Source organism: Micromys minutus (assembly GCF_963924665.1).
Source record: "Micromys minutus genome assembly, chromosome: 28".
In the NCBI taxonomy this organism is placed as follows: Eukaryota; Metazoa; Chordata; class Mammalia; order Rodentia; family Muridae; genus Micromys; species Micromys minutus.
Window position 1 is genome coordinate 882,361 of NC_137963.1, and position 12,911 is coordinate 895,271.

The following is a 12,911-nucleotide window of genomic DNA, read 5'->3' on the forward strand; positions in this document are numbered from 1 at the left end:
GGGGGCGAACCCTGTAATGTAGCACAGGCGAATGCACCATTGCACACAATGCCTCTCACTCCCGGAGCTCTATGTTCTCTCTACCTCACAGGCTTAAAAAGGTGCATTTTTAAGATACCAGGAAGTTCTACCAGAGTCTTTCTTTCTCTCTCTCTCTCTCTCTTTTTTTTTCCTGTGACACCAAATGAAATAATTTAAGCAAGGACTTGTATGTGACAAATTGAGACTTGCTATCTTTTAACTAACAATGTCAAAGAACTTTGGATAGTTTAGAAGGTTTTGTTTTTCGAAGTTGTTAAGGATTTTGGGGCATGTTTGGCATAAGCTAAGTTTCAGAGACATTGACCTTTTTAATGTGTGTTAATAAAGCAGCAGTAGAACCAGATTCTTGTTGTGTTGTTTGTGATGCTTTCGATTATTAGCCCACTAAAGGTGTTCCCTCATACACTTTGGACTTTGACTGTCTCATGTTTCTACAATCCCCATCTCCTCACTCTGTGGCATACCATGTATTCAGGAGTGAGAAGGCAGCAATCCCATCTGAATTTTAGGTTTCACCTTTAGATTACTAATAAAATCAAATGCAGGGATGAAAAGGTGGGTCAGTGGGGTCACTGCCTACTCTGTAGGCATGAAGACATGAGATTGGATCCCTAGCAGCTGTGTGAAAAGAGAATGTGGCAGTGTGTGTGTGCACTTAAAACCCTATTCCCAGAGGAGTGGATTCCCAGAGCTCCCTGAGTCTGCAAGCCAAGTTCCATGAGAAACCTTGTCTTAAAATGCACAGTTGGGAGTAATAGAAAAAGACATCTTAGGCTGACCAATGGCCTCTATTCCCATGCATGAATACATGCCAACAGATTTACACACAGACACACACAAACACACACACAGAAACACACAGATACATAGAAACACACGGATACACACAAACACAAATATATACACACAGACACACACAGAGATACACACATAAACACACACAAACACATATACATACACACACACATACACACAGACACACACAGATATATATACATACAAACACACACATACACACAGATACACACACACAAACACACATACATACACTCACACACACAGATATACACACACAAACACACACATACACACAGACATACACATAGATACATACACACACACAAAGACATATACATACACACATACAGGCACACACAGATATATACACATACAAACACACAGATACATACACACACACAAGCATATACATAAACATACACAGACATACATAGATAAACATATATATATATATATATATATATATACATACAGAGACACAAACATACACACACACACACACACACACACACACACACACACACCCCAAATATACTTGTTAATGCCATGATGCTCTGTAAATTGCTGTTGCTATTGGTTATTTTGTTGATTGTCTTTTGTTTTGAATCAGTGGGTTTTAACTTTAAAATTTGGTGTTAGGACTGTTGTCACATGCCTAATTGAACTACTCCCTAGCAGTATTTTTCTTGTGCGACACAATCAAGCATTCTGTTGCTTTTGTCTTAGCAGCCCTATATGATATCCAGAACTAGCCCCCTGCTCCCCCCACACACCGTTATCATTGACTCATAGAGGGAGAAGTTCCTAGGAATGTTTAGAACCCAGCATGTAGAGAAGAAGACAGAGAAATGAATGAATGGCTAGATGACTGAATACAGAGGCCCCAGACCCTCAGGGCATTACTCTTAATTAAAAGAAAATAAGCAAAGTTTTTTTTTTCAAAAGAAGATAATTGGTGCTAAATTATAATGTGTGTTTATGAGCAAATATTTTCACTTTAATTAGTTCATCTAAGTCATTATAATAACTTCCTGACCTCAATAGCTGATAGTTTTGCCTTGGGTCTAACCCTCTGACGTGTGTGTTGCAGGTCCATGTTTTCTGTTCTCTTCATAATGTATAAGATGCATTCTTCCATTTTCTCTTTCTGTTGCCAAGGCCCCACTCTAGGCTCAACTAAAACTCTTGACCATCTTAAAACAGCCTTTCAGGCTTTCCGTGTTTCTCCTTTGTGTTCTCGTACCCGTGGCTACTTTCTAGAATGTCTGCACCCTGTGACTACCTTCTTGATGGACGTCTTCAGATGCTTTTCTATCCATTTTATAGTAATAGAGCTTAGCACATTGTCTCTATCAACAAATCTGCTCCCATCAGTAAGTTCTGACAACTTTAGCATTATTATCACATTCTTTTTTAAGCCTCTCTTTACTAAGGTATCTGAGCCTGGCCAGAGATAGAACTTAGCAGTGATCAAGACTTGTGACATGGAGGATCAGACCATAAACGTTCAACAGTATATGCCTGGAGTATATAATGTGATTCCCCAGATACAGTGCTCGGCCTCAGCCAGAAAAAGCAGACATTTCTGCAAGGATATTTATAGTAATCGTTATAGGTAAACTATCCCCCAGTTAGGACTATGCAGGAGGAAGCTGATCGAGAAGTGGAAGGCTGATAAAATCCTTGCTTCAGAATCTAGGCTTAGAGACTTTCTTTTCTCCCAGTCAAATACGTTGTCAAGACATCTTGTTCACTCTTTTGTACTTTTATTTACTAACACAGAGAGAATATACCACAATCTTGCCAGACTTTGCATGACCTCAAAAGAAAGATTATTCTGGTAAGATGATATCAGAGAAGGAGCAAAACAAACAAACAAACGGTATCCTGTATACTCTGAAGAAATGATATTCTGAAGATACTTGGTATCTTCAGACACCTTCCAGATTCCGCTGAGTGTATCTAATTCTCTGGTGATGATTTTTATCCAGGTACAAATAGTACCACGTTCTGAAACCTGGTTACTTGTTGCACAGATGAACTGGAAGTTACACATGATTGTGAGCCAATGTATAAATGCTAGCAGTTGAACTCCAGTCCTCTAGATCAGTGCTCATAATTGCTGAGCCATTTCCCCAGTCTTTGTATGTTCATTCTTGTATGGTTTCATTATTAGCATGGTCACCTTAGAATGTCAACGAGTTAGTTGGTGGGGAAGGGAAAGAGCAGGATCCAACAACTTCTCTTAGAATCTTGGGAGCTGTTCCTGGAAACTTTGAGGAATACTGCTCAGACATCATTGGTTCTCTCTGTCATTATTCTCGATGCTCGTAATATTCTAAGTACTCAAGTACCAACTTGGAGTATGTTCACACAGTTTCTTAATTAATCTTCTTAACTCTTTGAGTTTGTTGCTTTTGGGGAGCTAAGACTTTTAAGCATTTGAAGCCATCAGCACTCTCATGGTCATCACTGTCATCAACAACAGTAATGACAACAAATGGCCAACCTACTCTTTTTAGGATGAAGTAGAACCTTAGCCCAAACCCTGGCATATAAAACTAACACTCAATAAATGTTAACTATTATTTGCATCATCATCATCATCGTCATCATCATCATCATCATCATCATCATCGTCGTCGTCGTCGTCGTTGTCATAATCATCACTATTGTTCCTCTTTTGTAAGTGAGTCATCTTGGCCGGGTCTCTGAGTGAGGAGACAGGATTCCAGATCTGTTTCATTCTCTAGCCTTACACTTAGCCCAGATTAAGGACTTTGCTTATTTAGCCAACAGAAAGCCACATACTGCACCAAGTCCAAACCCAAAGCCTGGATAAGGTTAAATGAAAACAACCGCACTAATAGGTCCTGAAAAAAAAGAAAAGCCAAAGAAAGAATGTATTAATACCATCTAGAAAAGTGTGTCTTTGAATATGAGAAACTAGAGGAAAGGGAAAAGCAGTTTGTCCAGAAGGAAGGACTTGTATGATAAATGAACCAGAAAAAAAATAGTTTGAATAAATATGGTACCATGTAAGTTGAAAAGAAAATAGTAAAAGAAGTTGTTTTCCTGTTATCAAACTTTAACTGACAGGCAGATGGGGTTTGGGGGGGTGATCATCAACAAAGAAAACTAACTCAAGTTATTTGCTGTTAAAAGCAAAGGATTAAAACGGTTAAAAAAGATGGATGGGTAGACAAAGAGAAAACTTCAAAACTCACTTATGCCACCTTTGTAGAAAAATCATCGTTACAGATTCTATTTTCCAGGACAAGGTAGAGCCTGCTATCCTGCAATTGTATGGGCTCTGACATACACGGGGGCATTGCTTTCTGCTGTGTGGTTCATTGCTAACATAGAGGTTCCCAAAATGCCTTGCATCTGAATTTCTTGTGGGGAGTGTAATACTCTGTCCCATCCAGGTCTCACCCCAAAGGAATTAAGTCAGAATAATTGAGGTTGGAATCCAAGCTTTCATTGGTTTAAGATCCCCAGGTAGCTGCAGTGCTGAGCAAATGTTGGGAAAACTCTGCACTAGGATAATTGGTCTGTTTCAGGGTTTCCAGTTCTTTGCAATTTTGGTTACTTTTATTTTACCAAGTAATTGCTCATTTGAGCTTTCAAAGCTGTGGTCAGTTTTATGTGCAATCCTTTCCCAAGTCAGTCTGCATGTTTATGTCTCCTTCGCAGATCTGGTGCATTTTCTTGCTTTTTTTTAGCCAGTCTTGCAAATAAGTTTTTTTTTTCTTCATTCTTCTCGAGAAATTCTGTTTCTTTTTTTCTCTATTACCATAATATTTCTCTTTTCTTAAAAAAAAAAAAGCTCTATATGTCTGGGTATTTGGCCTGTTTGCATGTCTGTTCACAGCTGCATGCTTGGTGTCTAAGGACGGTGTTGGATTCCCTGGCACTAGGGTTACAGACAACTGTGAGGCACCATGTAGGTCCTGGGAATACAATCTGAGTAGAACAGCAAGTTCCCGTGACCACTGAGCCATCTGGTCCCTTCTCTTTTAAAATGCATTTTTCTATGCAATTAGGATTTTAGCTTTCTTTTCATTATTTTAAAATCCACCCCTCTTTATTCTTAGCAGCCCCACCATCAAAGCCATCAGCACATGAATGGCAGAGTATCTATAACTCCTGTGTAGTAGAGCCTGTGCTGAACAGTGGTTCTGTGTTGTGAAAGTGGATTTCTCTTAACACTTCCCGCTGTATCTTTCCCAAGCTCATAAGAACATCCAGAAATGCTACTTCATTCCACGACAGTTTTCTTGTTCTCAGATGACTTTGATGTTCGAATGGTAAAGAATGTTCCTGCTCTCTTTTTCTTTTTGTTGCTTTCGGCATAGTTTGTAAATCCTCTTTGGGTTTTCTCTGTCTGTAGCCCATTGTTTATTAATTCCAAAGTATTTTGCAAAAATTACTCATTCCTTTTTCATTATCAATTTTGTTTCTCAAGGACAAAACTGTATGACTAAAGAAGCCTCCACTTTTAAGGATCTGCTAAAGTTACCTCTGTAGTTGAGGATGCAATCAACTTGTTTTAAAGCTCTGTGGGTATGGCAATACAGAACAATTTGCATACATTTGCATGATACAGTCAGATTAATAGATATGATAGTTTCTGGAAGAGCTGTACTAACTCATCCAGTATTATTATTATGTTTATGTGTAGTTTGCAAATTAGTTGTACTTTTCTACTTATTAATACCCTTTTGTTTTTCTTTGTACTTATTATGAGGTTTTGCATCCCATTGTTTACTTTTAATACATCAATCACATTCCTCTTCTGTTTTCCTTTAACTTTATATTACTTATTACTCTCTCTCTCTGAGTATGTGTATGTGTGTGTGTATATGTGTGTACACCTGTGTTTTGTAATGCACACAAGAAACTCAGGATGACTTGGGAGCTAATCCCCTCCTTTCTGTGGGTTCTGGGCATGAGGCACAGGTTGCCATGTAAGCATGAAACATGCTTTTGCACAGATTTCCTCTGTGCTCAGAGAAGGGGAATGTGGAATGTAAAGAACATGCTTTAGCATGTCTCATAAGTGACTGGAGCCACCACTGCTAAAGTAAGTTCGGATGCTTTAGAGAGAGAGATACCTTCCACATCCACAGACAAGAGAAAAGGCACACACCGTGCTGTACTATGCAAAGCAAGTGCACATTAGTTACTATGGAATACCTCTTTTCAAAAAAGTGAAGGTTTTCTTGGAGTTGAATATAAAATTGTATATTTGTGTTCTGACTCCTTAATTCAGTCACTACTCAGGATTGATATTAAAAGATAAACTTAATTCTAAATTAATTTTGGCAGGGTAGGGACATAGCTTGGTGATACACCTTTGTACCATGCACACAGCCCTAGGTTTGATTTTTCCTATACCACATAAAAAATAATATCATAATTTTGGGATATGAATCTTAACTATAGAATGAGATCTAATTTTAATTAAAAAGGGTATTTTTTTAAAAAAATTATCTATTTAATGTATGTGAGTACACTGTTTTATACACACCAGAAGAGGGTATCAGATCACATGTGGTTGCTGGGAATTGACCTCAGGAACTCTGGAAGAGCAGTCAGTGCTCTTAACCACTGAGCCATCTCTCCAGCCCCCAAAGAAGCGTCTTTGTAAAGGTTTATATTTCCATTTGATAAGCACTCCTCCCAGCATCTGCCGTGGGAAGTTCAAGTCAGTTGAGGCGATAGGGCTTTATCATATGTAATTTTGAATATAGAAATTATTCCAAAAGTTGTAAACAAGATGGTTTTCCACACAGTATTGTCTGAGAAACAGACACAGGCTAGAAGATGATTTCATCAGGGAGTTTCCCCTAAACCTTTCGGAACTTCTGTCAAGCCGATTTGTGATGAGTCCCTATCACTCTGGTATAATAATTTCACAGAAATAAAGTTGCTACAACACTTCTTCAAGCACACATAGAAAACTCAGTGGGGACTGGTTTATCAATAAGTGGAAAGAATTGTCTTCCATGATGAACATGGATCACGAGTCTAGTACCATAAAGCATCCTCAAAAACCATGTAAGGCAACATTGTTATCTGTCTTACAACAATTTGATAAGCCAAAGATAAAAAAAAATCAAGGAAAAAATTTAAAGTTGGGAAATAAAGATTAGTGAGGCTTTATTCAAATAAGAAACAATATTCACAGAAATGTCTTTAAATGCAAGAGTTTAGAAGCAATAGTCAGCATATATTTTCCCATTAGCACACCACTGTTTTACACACTTTTAGTGTTTGGCTTTTCTTTGGGTTATATTCCCTTTTTTCCCAAAAGCTCTATTTTGAAAGTTCTTGACAAAGAAGTAAAACATATGTATCTGCCAAAGAAATTAAAACTTCCAATTTTCTTTTAATGAAGGATATAGAAATGACAGTATACTTGTTGTGATGTCTTGCTGAGAGCAACTTGCCACAGTTAAGGACAAGCCATTTCTAGTGTTTCTCACAGGATGGTGGGGTGGCAAGCTTGCCGCTGTCCCCAGGGAATCTAACTGGGCAGAACTCTTCATAGAAAGCAGCTGGATAGTTTTAGGGAGAGCTTCGGGAGAGCACATTCTTTGACCTGGTAAGCCTGCTTCTGAGAACTCCAGCCAAAGGGAATCATGGGAATTGCTGACAAAGGTTTGTGCGTGAGGATCTGAATGGCAGTGCTGTTTATACTATTTGTTAAAATGGGAAATAACCTAAAATGCCAAATAGTGAGAGAATGACCAAGAAAATGGTCCTATCAAGTATTCAGAGTAGTCAAAGAAACCAGACTCTGAAACAGGAAAAGACAGGACAGTGAAAGGAAAATTTTAGCATATGGGTTTGTTTAAATAAATTTTATTTTAATTTTTATAAAACCACATAATTATATGTATTAGACATGCAGGAGAAAGAAAGTTTTATGAACTGAAAGGAAATACTAAAAATATAAAAATATACCCAGCACTGTCTGAGTCTGTAAATACTGGACATTTTTTCTTTTAAACACTTGATCATTTAATTCTTGCTTCAGGGACTTGCATTTTCTATCAAAAGACAAACTATTCTAGGTGTTAGAATGTCTTCGTGGCTATCGATTGAGACTCAGATCAATTTCTGAATTTAATCATAAATGTTTCTGATTGGCTTGGGGAAGGCAGAGAGTAGAACCGTGTGCCTGACACCTCTACCAGCAAAACAGCAGTGCCTTAGTTGTGGTCTGTGGTGCTGAGAGAGCTCGTGTGAGGTAATTTCCCTATATCCTGTTGGCTCCCATAAATGGGGAGTTAAGTCATCTTGTTCTGTTGATGGAAACAAATTACTGGAATCAAAGGCTAGATGGCATCTGTCCTTCTTTGAACACACGGTGCAAGAGAAGTAACATGGGCTAGTAAACATGAAGAACATAGAATCTGAGGGCTTCACAGGGCTTTCTGGTTAGACAGTGTTGTTGCTGTTCTTGCATTCATTTTTAACCCGTGAGAATTCTCATGTTCAGTGGTGACACTTGGACAAAACAGGGATCTGTCCACCTCTGAAGACAGAAGAGTTCTTCGTCTGTAAAGTGGTGACATTGCTGTCATAACCCTGGGCAAACTGTGGCCATGAAGGTTTTAGCATGGTCAGTGGGCATGTGCTGGTTAAGATTAGCATTGCAATCTTGCATTGGTTTTTAGGACTTTTCTCATTGGATGGTGAGTCTGTTTATGGAGTCAGGAAACCGCTCCTGGAATTATTCAGAATAAGTTTAATCTACCATCTACATTAACAGCCTTCAAATACTTGAAGACGGCTCTCATGAATTTAATAACTGCTTTCCCTGTGGCTTGTGTTTTTTTTGTTTTTTAATTTCAAGAATAGAACACAGTAGACCATAAAAATGAGTGTTATCATTCTTCCCTTGGATTTTTCTATGTAAATGTTGCTTAACATTTAAATGGTGCTGATTATAATTTGAGATATTAACAAATATGCCATTGTGTCCCTTCTGTTATTGTCTGTAAAGGAGGTTAAACACTATATTAACTTCTGAGTAGTGATTTACTGTTGTTTTGTTAGAGAAAAATAAAAAAAAAGAAGTAAAATAATATAATTTGATATTGCCTTTGAGACTTTTATGTCTGTGGAGCTCTTTATTTCCCCACTCAATTTTTTTTTTCTTAAAGAGCATAGATGTATGTAAATACAGCATCGCACAAATGCAGAGTTGTTCTTTCTTCCTGGCTTACGCTGTAGTGTGCTATTGCTCTGTAGCCATTAAGCAGCTGCTCTGCCTCAAAGATGGGCACGTTTCCGTTGGTACATGAAGAGAATTTACTAGGAATCTCTCCAAATTACTTAAAGATATCTGGCCTTTGCATGAGCTGTTGAGATTTACAGTGGGCCGTGTTCCCTGTGAAACCGTGTTTCTCTTAGTCTCCATAGCCTGGAGGCTACCATAGGTTTTATGGCCTCAGCAGTACCCTGGTGTTTTGCTGAATCTCTGACTCTATGTTATTGCAGGGTTCTAGACATACTGTGAGAAAGATTCTTTCCAGTTATTTGCACAAACATTTGTCTTCTGACTACTGGAGCGAGCACGTAGCTATCCAAGTGCTATGGCATCCATCCCTTTCTGTGTCTGATTCAGATGACTCCTGTTCATAGTAGAGGTTGTACTGTGTGTGTGTAAAGACATGTGAAATGCCACCACAAAACCCAGCTACCAATTGCCTGTTTTTCACCTATCACCAGCCTTTTGGCTTGGTGACAGTCGGCATTATGACTGCTGCTTGCCAGTGTTCCCTTCACTTAGATCTATTGATGTTCTATGCAGAAGCAGAGCCCGATGGGTCCTAAGAGGTTACATTTTATCATCTGGGTTCTCATATATTTCCATTATTTTTCATAGTTTTGGTAAAAAAAAACTTTCATTTTTCCTTGTACATTTCAAGTCCTTATCACTGAGGAATCAACATTTTGTGCTTGAATATCATTGTTGCTGCATTAAATTAGCCTTGAGGTGGTTTATTCCTCCCTTGTGATTAGGCTCAGAGTGTGTCCCCTTACCAACCTGTCCTAAACTGTGACTTAGGAGCCTTAACTACTCAGAGTTACAATGTAAAAAATCAACTTCAGATGACACCTACATTCTGAGATGTGTACTACATAATATAATTTATGTAAATATACTAAAATATTTATTCTTACTTATTCTCAACACTTATTCTCTTACTTATTAGTTTTTAAGTGTGTGTGTGTGTGTGTGTGTGTGTGTGTGTGTGTGTGCGTACTAGATAAGACTCAGGCTGTCAGGCTTGGTGACAAGTGACTTTATCTACTGAGCCATTTAAGTGGCCCTCTTTCACACATCTATTTTACAAGCCTTTTTATGCTCTTGTTTTAATTCTTTGGTTATTGATATGCCCAAGGTTACACATTAGAATACAACAAAGTCAGAACTATAATCTGACCTTAAGTGTTACTTTTTCTATTATACACAAAAGCCCAACCTTTAACACTGTAATATGTCATCTACAAATGTATTGGGCCACATTCATAGCTATTTTGGGACCCATGTTCTGTAGAGTAAAGATGTGCCTGCATCAAACTCTTCAGCAAACACATTCACAGGAGGGATGGAGCCAGTAGTTACTCATCAATCTTGTACCAAGTATAGTTACCTTGTTATAAGATCACTAAGTTGTTAATTTATGACCTTGGTTTTAAAAGCTAAATTTTAAAATATTGTCCTGTGTTTGTTTAGCAATTACTCTATATATAGGGCAATGAGTCAGTTGCCCAGGGAGATATGCTGAAAAACAAAACCCAGTCACTCCCCTAAATAAAGGAACTGATAATCCAACAAAGAATTTAATACATGAAAACACGTATCTTGGAAAAAATCTGAATGTGTAAAGTGTAAAATCAGAACTAAGTACGTGTGATGTGAGCAGAGAGAGGGTAGGGGTTCTGTTTGCCAGCTAGGGTTAGAGAAAGTGGAGGACGGGGGCGGGCAGCTTGTCAGAGTGTATTGTCACTCAGCAGGGCACGGAGAGTTGAAAGCAGCATGTACAACCAGGACGAACTATAAGTAGGGACTGTGATTGGCTGTAGAGATGGCAAACAACTGGCGAATTTCTGCTTGACATATTAAATGAGTTTAGCATCTATAAAATAACCTTTAATAGGCTAGTCAACTGAACTACACAATCTGCAGTGGCCTAGAGCATTAAAACATCATTGTTCCCATCCAGGCAAATGGAGCCAACATTACCTCTTTCTCTTTTTTTGTTGTTGCATTTGTGACTTCTAACACCTTATAGAGTACTGGTTGCACAAATATTTCGCATCTCTGAAACAAATTGAATTTTGTGAAGAATTCATTGTTCAAGCAGTTTCTTAAAATAGAAGTGCATTCTCAAGGGACATTGTGTGTGTGTGTGTGTGTGTGTGTGTGTGTGTGTGTGTGTGTGTGTGTGTGTGTGTGTATTTTCCAGAATAGCTACTAAGTTTGAGACTTCAAGTTTTATCATCAAATGAGACATTGTACTCCCCTTTTGCTCTTTCTCTCCACTTTTCTAAAAGGGCTAACAGGTTGAGTGAAGCCATGTTCCCACATGCTTGGCTCTTTACATCCCTAAGGCCTGTGCAGCAGTCACCTCTTAGGTGCTCTGGGTGGCTGAGAAGAGTAAAAGTGTATAACTCCCAAGAGGCTGTTTGGAGTTAACAAGCACGGTTCAGTGTTCAGGGTGTGGCCAAGCTGGAAGTTGTTACTGTTGAGCTGATGTTGATCATTGTTTTGGGACAGGATCTCACTTTGTCACAACTTTCTTCCTCCTGTGCACCAGGATTACTGATTTATTACACTGTGCTTTATTCTACCCTGGATTTAATGCTTTATCTTACTTTGTATTGATAATAACTCTAGGAGGTAGGTGATTTTTTTTTTTTAATCTCTCACTTTCATTTATATACAAGGAACCTGAAACAAAATAAGGTCTATTCACATGGACAACATCTCTTAGCTGGAGAACTTAGGACAGGGTTGTCTCCCAGATCTTTCACTTGATGGTTCCATGTGACTTTCCCCCCATGTGTCATCTCCCTGTGCAGAATCTGATTCTTAGTCAGTTATGAAGCTGTGTGTGGAATCCAGTCTAGCCACAGATTCTGGGACCCTTGGGTGTTCTGCTCTAGAAATATTTCCATTGTGAGTGAATATTCCAAACATTTATGTTTTACTTGAAGTCAGCTATCCATGGTCTTCTCACCCTCATTCTAAACTCTTGTTAGAATAAGAATTATAAAATGTCTGAACACCATTTGATGAGCTATAAAGCAGGTTAGGGTTTCCTCAAGGTCCTGAATTGTGGACCATGTCCTCTGTGGACTATATGCTGGGATTCATTGCATTTGCAGCATCTAGTTCTTGGGGAAACAAAACAAAACAAAACAAAAAAACTGGGGAGGGCAATCCAGTAGTAGGATGAGTAAGGAAAATGTTGAAAATTGGCAAAGAAAGTCGAAGGCTCACAGATTGAGCTTGGCACAAAGAGCGATTCACTTTGTCCCAAGTTTTGATCCTTTGTTGAATGGCCCTGGAACAAGGCTGGAAATTCTGGTAGCAGCAGTTCACTGTTCTCTAATCAGGGAAGGATTTGTGAAAGAGTAGTGCTTTTGAGAGATCCTTGAAGCATTTCCAACAAGGTGCTAATTGTGATGTAGTTGTGGTTTTCCTTTTCTTTCTATCTCCTCTCTGCCTCCCCCATTTTTAATAGGTTGGCTGGCTTTCCAGGTGTTGTAGAACTAGAAGCATTCAGCATCTTCCTCTTCCATGCCTTCCACAGCAAATAGGATCCTACTGATTACACATTTAGAAAAGCTAATGGGAAATTCCACGGGTTATTTGTCATTTATATTTCTTACTTTTGAAAAACAGATTGCGTTTGTGTTTAGGCCCCATTTTACTTGTCTTTAGAATAAGCATCTATAGCTTTTGTTCTAGTCTAACATGAACGAGTTCTAGAAATTTAACTGTCACCTTTACCCTCTGCATGTGCTGATCTTATTCCTTTGAT

The 12,911-nt window shown here is 38.5% G+C and overlaps 1 protein-coding gene across 5 annotated transcripts in view; it reads left to right on the plus strand.

The window, feature by feature from the left end:
- The window catches only part of NFIB (nuclear factor I B), a 206,466-nt gene that overhangs the window by 127,457 nt on the left and 66,098 nt on the right, over positions 1 to 12,911 (plus strand). The gene's annotated exons all lie outside the window — the stretch shown is intronic.